Source organism: Neltuma alba, unplaced genomic scaffold (genome assembly GCF_004799145.2).
Source record: "Neltuma alba isolate B1F8T4 unplaced genomic scaffold, ASM479914v2 tig00004456_pilon, whole genome shotgun sequence".
Lineage (NCBI taxonomy): Eukaryota > Viridiplantae > Streptophyta > Magnoliopsida > Fabales > Fabaceae > Neltuma > Neltuma alba.
Genome location: NW_021633717.1, coordinates 163,874 through 173,719, shown reverse-complemented (window position 1 = coordinate 173,719; position 9,846 = coordinate 163,874). Strand labels below are relative to the sequence as shown.

The 9,846-nt window shown below is 33.0% G+C and overlaps 1 pseudogene; it reads left to right on the top strand.

Annotated features, from left to right (window-relative positions):
• Positions 1-6,544: 6,544 nt before the first annotated feature.
• LOC114744838 (uncharacterized) lies at positions 6,545-8,542 on the top strand (annotated as a pseudogene).
• Positions 8,543-9,846: the final 1,304 nt, after the last annotated feature.

Sequence of the window (9,846 nt, the reverse complement as noted above, 5' to 3'; positions counted from 1 at the left end):
GAATCACATATACAGTCAGAAGGATGAATCTAACCTTAAGCATTCAAACACATATTGTATAACCTTCAACTCTTCATTCTCCCCATCGGAAACAGAAGAAGACCCAACAACTCGAACCCCTTCCTGAGACTTGGCATCAGCTTCGATTTGTCCTGCTTCACTGGGCATGCCATAATCTAATAGACGACCGTCCAATGAGATTTCTTATAAGTAAAAAAGAAATTCCCTGAGCATGACTTGTAAAAAATTTTACCAGAACTAAGGGAAGAGTTAAAATTTAACACTCTTCACCTCTGTCTGAAAAGTAAAGGAGCATCGAATTAATTTTATCTTCATTTAAACCTGTAGTATAGCGTAACTCTAAATAATTAGGTCAACATTAAATAACGGCAATGTGGGAGAAATGTAATAAATATCACATATGATATCTTTAGGGAAAAAAAAGCTGGCAAAAAAACAAAAAGAAAAAATCCCCTCTGCAGGAATTATTAAAAAGAAAGAAGGGAGCATAATAATATAAAATCGCGTAACCTTGGTGACAATGTTGGAGGTTGTCTCTGAGATCATTGGAGTTTCCTCTGTCTGGAACATATTTTGCACAGGCTCGAATGCCTCCGCCTTTACCTCCTTTAATATGAGATCTGAGTCTGCTGGCACCTCCTGCGAATTCCAATTTACTATATTTACACTTCCATCTTCGTCCTTCCTCCAATACCTCAACGTTTAGCCGCACATCATCATCCCTTGGCCTTTCACCACCTACCTTTTTCATTATTACTGTTCCTGCATATGCAATATATATACAGAGACTGAGCCAAAGTGATAATAATTAAAATTGAAGTCATATATACAGTTCCACTGTTTGGGGATGGAGTTTTCGCCAATAAATCTAATCTACTTTTCCCACACATACAAAATCATTTTCCTTTCCTTAGTGTGCATGCAATTTTGATCGAGCAAAGTAATGAAGCGATGAAGATTATTGTGCGCAGAGAAGCTTCAGAGATCGACCAAACTTGAATCTAAGTAGAGAATGAATAATTGTGCAAAGGCAGAAGCAGAAACAACAACAAACGAAGATGAAAATGAGGTCACATGATAATAATCAAAAGGAAAAGGAGGGCAAAAAGAGAAAATTACTGAATGCTAATTTCAAGTTGAGGATCGAAGCATGGCGGACGACTGAGACTGACTCCGGTGAGAAACAGTAGTTGAGTCGAGTCCACAGAATAGGAATGTGATGATGAAGAAGAAGGACTTTGGGGGAAGAGTGAGTCTGACAGAGTGCTTTATCAGAACGGTGGATGAGAAAATTCCACGGTAAGCAGAATGATGAGCACCGAAAGGACAAGACTCTTGTCTGATTGGCCCGTTCATTCCACGGTAAGCATACTTAGTTGTTGAACTTCTAATCTCCAAAGTTAAACTAATTAATACTTCATCTTATTCTTATTACGAGACTAATTTATGTACCGCAATGAAAAATCAGTTAAAATTAATTTTGTTGAATGTCAAGCCTATTAGCATCTACACCGAGGCATTCAACTTGCCAACTCACAATATAACAAAAGAATATAATTTCAGTTCACATAATCAAATTGAAAAAATGAAGTCAAAGAGAACAAATTACTGAATCTTACTCCTTTATACTTAGATATAAAAATTAGTATGAAAAGAAGTCAAGCCTGTTACAAAGCATCGACACCGAGGCAATCACATTTTGCATTTAAATGTATGACCTTAGTTTATTTTTATTTTTAAATTTTGTTATTTTTTCCCAGACTAAATTATCTGATACATAAATTGATATATAATCTAATATTACATAAAAATATTTTTAAAAAATATGTCACATTTATTAACATTAAATAATTTATTTGAATTTCTTACATTCTATATTTAAAAGAAAATGATAAAAAAATAAGCTAAAAATTACTAAATCTCAAATTAGGTATGGTAACAATGTTTTATTTCATGTTGACAATACTAAATTTATAAATAACTTCTTCTTTTTTTTTCAATATTCCATAAAAAGGTATTACAAATCATGAATCGAAACAGTGGTGTTGCAGGCTTTAGGGATTTCCGGAGGGGTGCTCAATGATTGGAATTGTTTAATATAAACTCTTGTCATCATTTTAATCTAAACCAAAAACTTATTTTTTACTTCATATTTCATAAATACTTTACGTTTCGTAAATGATTATTAAAAATTTACTTTTAAAAATATTAACCGTGACTCTAAGCAGGGTTAAAGGCTTGTTTGGAATGTAGTAAAAATAGTTTTCCAATCATGTGCCTGTTTGGTTGGCCTCTTCAAGAGTAAAAAATAGCTTGAATTGGACAGAAGCCTGATTGGAAATTTGAATGCTGTTTGAATGGGTGATTGGACAATATGGCTTTTGTATAAAAAGCTACAATATGGCTTAAAATTAACAGCTTTGACTAATAGTTTGTGACTTATAGCTTTTGAAACATGAAGAGAGAAAAAGTTAAGAAATTTATTACCTTCTTTGGTTCTTATTATAAGCCTCAAATAACTAATTTGTAGATAACAAAAAATCAGTTAAAATTAGTTGAAAATAATAAATAAGTTAGAAATATACTTTCGTTTTTAAATATGTTCCTAGAAATATATTTTTTTTTTCATGTTTCACTTTATATTTAAAATATTTTTTATGATTTCTCTAAAAGTTTTAAAACTTAATTCACTTATTAAATTTGAATTTTTCATATTAAATTATTTTAATTTCATTATATTATGTGAAATCATTTTTTAATCATATTTCATTATTTATTAAAATTCATACTCATTTTGATCATTTACAACCAAACTTACTTTTACTCAATCATAATCCAAACAACATTTTATCAAGCTTATTTTTACACAACTAACTTTTCTGAACTCCAATTCAAATATAATTCAACTTATCCAATTTAATTTTTACCCAACCTTATTTTCTATAAACCAAATTGACAATAAGTTATTTTCCTAACTGAACGGACCACATAACGTAAAGGCACTTCACCGAAATGATTATGGGACACTGTACTATTTTCATGTGAGGGCGCAGAGCATGCGATGTCTCCGGCTCCATCACATTGTACTTTTTTATTGGGAAATTTCCTTGGCACGGCAAAGTTGACTTCACTAAGGACCACACGATTTTTGAAATTATACGGTAAAACCAAAGCATCAAGGTAAAAAAAAAAAATGTTTTGATGGTAAATTATCAAAATATTATTTATTTATTATTTTTATAAGTATATATACGCATTTTAACATGTAGAATAACAAAAATATAAGTGTATATATAAAAATTTATAACTCCCAATTTACATTATAACTACCAGTCCAAAAATTTATGAATATTTATAAGTAAATTTACATATATATTTTAGCAACTAATGATAACAAAATTTATTAGTGTACATATAAAAATTTACAAGAGTTGAAACAAAAATTTACAATTATTCATAGATTTCAGAGAGTGATCAATTCTAAGTGAAAAGTAGAGAATGAACAATCGTTGAAAGGCAGAAACAGAGGAAACAAACAAAGGAAGATGAAAATGAGGTCACATGATAATAATCACATGGAAAAGCAGAGGAAATTACTGAATGCTAATTCAAGTTGAGGATTGAAGCATGGCGGCGACTGAGACTGACTCCGGTGAGAAACAAAAGAAAACGTGTCCCAAGAATGGAGAAAGAAAGAATAAAGGACTCTGGGAAGGATGAGGCTGAAATGATCAGAGGGGACTGTACAGGCCAGCTGTATCCAATTGACTATTACTATGAGAAGGGAAGGACAGCGTCTTCTCTCATTGACTTTGCCCATCGATCGTCTATTACGGCAAAGCGCCTCTCCTCCTCCCCCCCCCCCCCAAACAACTTCTTATCTTAGTTATAAAATCCAGGTTTGAATAGTCGATATTTTATATTTTATAAAATTACGAATAAAATGTTAATTTTACTAAAACAATAAATTAATAAAATTAAACTACTGAATTTTATTTATGATAATTTAAAAAAATAATAAAAAATATATCTTACAAAATTATTTTATATAATTATAATATGGATCCTTCATATTGTAATTTTAATACTACCTCCGGTCCTAATTATAAGACTTTATTTATAAACTATAAACAATGTCTTATAATTAGAACAAGAGTAAGATCGAATATAGAGGGAAATAGAAAACAGAAAAATAAGTGGAGAGACCCCTTTCCCATTTATTACTCGCCTCTATAGATTTCAAAATTAATTTTTATAAAATTTCGTTTAAATAAAGGTTTATTGGAGGAAACAAATTAATTTTAAATATTTATTATTTTTCATTAATTCTAATTTTTTGTTTAAAATAATAAAATTTAATTAAAAGAATCTTATAGAAAAGCATTAGGCGAGGGGCCGAAGTATTTGAAACATATTACTATCCTGAATTCTTAATATAAGAATTAATTGACTAATTTAAATATATTAAAAAATTTATTAAATTAGTTATTTATTATAAATATGTGATTTTTTTTAAAATATCATTGTCAATCATATATATTACTTATAACTACTTTAATATAATATTTAATATGTGTAATTATTACAAAAATTATTTTTAAAAAACAAATAAATATGAAAAAAAAAGTAGATTGGATTCTTATACTTAGAATTAAATTAAAAAGTTAAATTTTAAATTGTAATATGTTGTGGCGTCCAGTATCCCGACCCCGGCTGTGTTATCGTATGTCGGCGTGATGTCGGCGTGATGACAACTCCGACATTATCGATCATCACGCTCCGTAGGGACTTCGCCTTCTGATTGCATTGTTGTCGATTCTTTTTTTTTGTTAATTGCAAAGTGATTACCGAACAACAGCTGGACAATAACGTTTAGTATATTCATTCCACTCATTAGGGTAAGCTTCTAAGCAAGTTGCCGATATTTATGCCTCCAAATCGATGCTTCTAATAACCCATCTATTTTAGGCTCTTTCATTGAAAATCAATAACTCAGATGCCTCATCGGACCTCTCTCTGCAATGAACACAGGAGAATCCTTCCAATTGCCGACGTCGCAATCTCGTGGTTCCAGAACATCATCGGCTATCTTCACCCATAAATAATTGCAAAGCATTCAAGAAGAAAACGATTCAGTAAGGCTCCTGTCCAGATTATATGCACCTCGTCGTCAGATGGTTGGCCGTTAGGGACAGGGTTAGGATCGTTTGGGAGTGACATTCAAATCCAAGGGAAACAAGTGACAGATCATATCGTGTTGGGCTCTGAGGATTGGCATTGGAGGAGGAAGAAAGGTCGGGGATAGATGGAAGGCACATCACGTGTTCGTCTTCGGTCCTTCTCTCATTTTCATTTTTCTTTTAAATTTTTTTATTACGTCGCATGATATTTGTATCGGATGGGCCAAGTTTGATATTGGTACAATTTTTCAACTTTCAGGATAACGTTGTTTCAAAAAAAAAATTTTTCCTAGTACTCCGCTTTTTGGTGAAAACTTTTGGAGTAAAAATTATCTTTAACTCAATATTATTTTTCTGATGTTTCTAACACCATAATCTTATTTCTAATGCATTAAGGATCCTACACTATAAAGGAAAATGAAATTGAAGTGCCAAAGGATATAATCAGAAAATAATATCAATAGTTGTTGGATGCACATGAAAATAATATTTTGTGTAATAAATATCATACCCTTCAAATTCTTCTCTCTAATTTTTCCTAATGTCTTATGCTGGCATCCCTTCAATGCCGAAACCGCGGAACGTGTTCCCCTGCATCCTATTGCAAGATATGAGCCCAAAAGTCAAATCGCTTGTAACTTCGTATAGTAATTTTTTTCCATCAAAAGAAAACTTATATTGATATTCAAGTTAGAGCTTCCAACCTAAGAGCAAACAGATAAACAAGAACCAAAAAGAAATAATTCGCAGTTGATTTTCTTAACCAACAAAAAATATTCCTTGAGCGTATTTAACGATGTTGGCTGAAACTGAGATGTTTGAGTCTTTCAAGAATAAAAATGAAAAACACAAGAAAGTGAGCCATTTGAGGATTAGTTCATTACGACTGGCAACTTGGAAATCCAAGTTTATTGGCAAGCAATTACTTATGTGTATGTCTTTTTTACATAGCCAGATATGTCCTCATTAACAAACCCCAAAAAAGACATGTCCCCAAATTAAAAATCTTGCATCTTTATTTACTTATTTATAATATGATCCCTTTGGCACTTGTTCTAAATCAGAGGCAAGCATTCAAATTAAAAATCATGCTTCTTGAAAAAGGATTCGAGGTTAACAAGGTAGCATTAACAAGAACGGCAAGAAAGAGAAAATTATATGCATATAGAGATCAAATGGCTTCCTTGCACGACACATCATCAATTAGGCCGACCCTTTTGTTTTCACTCAAACTTCTTCTGTCATGAAATGAATATGCTCCTCGCAAATTCCGTAGTTATTCTATAAGACCATTATATTCAGCTTCCCTTTGGATTCAATTTTCGTTTTGATCAAAAACAGGGATGGGGAATAGTCTTGCCAGGAAGGATCAAAGTCTTCCCATTGATACCACCTTCAAGCTTCCTGCTCCAACACCAGTTTGGCCGCCAGGTAATAGTTATTATCTTCGTATACTTTTTTCCCTCCTTTCTTGTTCCAAAGCAAAGGTACATTCACAGGGGAAAAAAATAAAAAATAGAAGCAAAGATGCAGGACATAACGGATACAGAGCAATATGAATAATTTGGCATGTCATGAACATGTTTGACACAAGTCTTGAACACTTTTTGAGTAAACTTAAGCTTCATATTCCATATTTGGACCATCTCTTTGCAAAGAATTTAGACTTCAGAAACACAGTTATTTCATGTCTTAAACATGCAAAACATCCCATGTACACAGATTATACTCTGGTTTAGGACAAAATATTATTATCATTTTACATTTAAGCAGGTGATGGCTTTGCCAGTGGGATCATCAATATGGGTGAGCTACAAGTGGCGCAGGTTTCAACATTTAACAAAGTATGGACATCCTATGAAGGTGGTCCGAATAATCTTGGAGCTACAATTTTTGAACCAACAGGATTACCAGAAGGATTCTGTATGTTGGGTTGTTATAGCCAACCTAACAACAAGCCCTTTTTTGGGTGGGTTCTTGTGGCCAAAGATAACTCTTCAACTAGTAGCCCTGCTCTAAAGAAACCACTTGATTACAGTCTGATATGGAACACCAAATCCTTAAAAGTCAATCAAAATGGCTCAGCCTATTTTTGGCAACCAAGCCCTCCGAATGGCTATATAGTAGCAGGACATGTTGTGACCACAACACCGGACAAGCCTTCCTTGGATAAAGTTCAATGTGTCCGGTTAGACTTTACTGATGAGATTGAGACATACGGATGGATTTGGGGCCCAGGAAAATCCAATGACTCCAATAGGTTCAATCTCTATGAAACAAGACTAAGAAATAGGGGAACTCAAGCTCCAGGACTTCTTGTAGGAACATTTTTAGCTCAAAATGGCAGAATTACTGATGCTTTGGCTATATCCTGTTTGAAAAACATCAACATTAACTTTACCTTTATGCCTAATCTACAACAAATTCAAGCAATAGTCCAAGCTTACTCTCCAGTAATGTACCTACATCCTAAGGAACAATACCTCCCTTCCTCGGTAAACTAGTTTTTCGCCAATGGAGGGTTGCTCTATAAAAGAGGAGAAGAATCACAACCTACAGCAATACAACCAAATGGCACTAATCTTCCCCAAGATCATAACAATGATGGTTCCTATTGGCTAGATCTTCCAGCAGACAAAGCCAACAAGGAAAGAGTTAAAAGGGATGATTTACAAAGCTCACAAGCATATCTGCACATAAAACCCACGTTTGGTGGAACATTCACAGACATAGCCTATTGGGTATACTATCCATTCAATGGACCAGCAAGAGCAAAAGTAGAGCTGATCACTATTTCATTGGGGAAAATTGGCCAACATGTGGGGGACTGGGAACACATGACACTAAGAGTGAGCAATTTCGATGGAGAACTTAGAAAGGTATATTTCTCACAACACAGTGGCGGTGCTTGGGTTGATTCCTTCAATCTTGAATTCAAGAATGGAAACAAACCCGTCGCATATTCTTCACTTCATGGCCATGCGTTTTACCCTAGAGCAGGGCTCAATCCTCAAGGGACAAATAGTGTTGGACTTAGGAACGATATTGCGGAAAGTGATTTGGTAGTGGACATGGGGGCAGGATATGCAGTGGTTTCTGCTGAGTATCCGGGGTCGAAGATTGTGGAGCCACCATGGCTGAACTATTTCAGAGAATGGGGTCCAAAGGTAAGCTATGATATTGCAGAAGAGCTGAAGAACATGGAGAAATGGTTGCCTGGGAAGTTGAAAAAGCTTTTGGAGAAATTGGTGAGAAGCTTGCCGAATGAACTGTTAGGAGAGGAAGGACCTACTGGTCCGAAGGTGAAGAACAACTGGAATGGAGATGAGGTTGTTCATTGATCGCAAGGCTTGTAAATGTATTGTTTCTTATGAATAGTTTAATTACTATTTTTTCAGAATCTTCAAATGACTCAGTTTTGTTGAAACCCAGCTCCTTACTTGATGATGAAGCAATATTCTGATTGAGAGTGAGAGATGAACCATTCCGTGATAAGGCAAATAAAATTGATTTGTACTCCTCCGATCCTTAATATAAAACCTAATTGTTAAGTTAATTTTGGTCCTAAATATATGACTTATTTCTCATATTTATCAATTTTTTCTAAATTATCTATAGATATTCCTTCAACCATAATCAAGTAAAAGAGAGAAGGAGGATATTAAAAAAGATGATTATGGTATTTTAGGAAAAACATGTCATATTTTTTATAATTAACTAATCTACCTAACTTCTTTAATCTAATTAAATTAGTTAAATAGGTCTTATATTAAGGACCAGAGGAGTATTTATATAAATATTTTTTATATTTGTAATGCATATTATTTAAGAAAAACTTATGCATGCTTTCTTCAATATTGCACTCTCTGATCAAATCCTGGGCAGAACAATCTTCTCCCTCTCATTTCTATGGAAATTTGTTTTTGATAACAAAAGCTTATGTTAAAAAAACGAAATAATTATGAATAAATTTGATGCAACGGCTACTATTATTACTACTTTGTAAGATGTTTTGTCAAGTTATCATGTAGGAAGGACCGAAGGAAAGGTTAAAATAAAATGTACTCATGAAAATCTTCCAAGTTAGCTAATAAGTTGTAGCCTTTTTTATTCCTTTAATTTTATATTATATTAAATAACTCTTAAAATAATAATCAAATGAAATAATTCCTTCCCGAATATAAAACTTCTAAATAATGGAACCCTTCATTCCATTCTATTTTGTTCTATTAATAACTGTTTCATTTTATTCTATCTCAAACTTTCTACCGTAGCTTTATAGGACATGACCATGTATGTTGAAAGTGTGAAAAGACAAATAACAACTTCGAATTTTAATTTTGAGTAAGCTACGCGTAATTGTCATTACTTTTTAAAATATTTAAAATAAACCTCTAGTAAGTTTTTAATTGTTTTTTTGGTCTTGAACCCCTTATCATTAAAAATATCTATTAAACAATTAATAAAGAAACAAAACAGAACTCCTTGCGCGTCACATAGAATGAAGGGTATGCTCCAATAATTTCGTTTTGTTTATAAGATAATTTTCCATTAAACAAAACTTGCGTATAATCTTCTCTGCGGTTACCCTACTTTCTCTTCACGTCACGACAAACTCTTCCTGTCACGAATTCTTTGGGGTTGG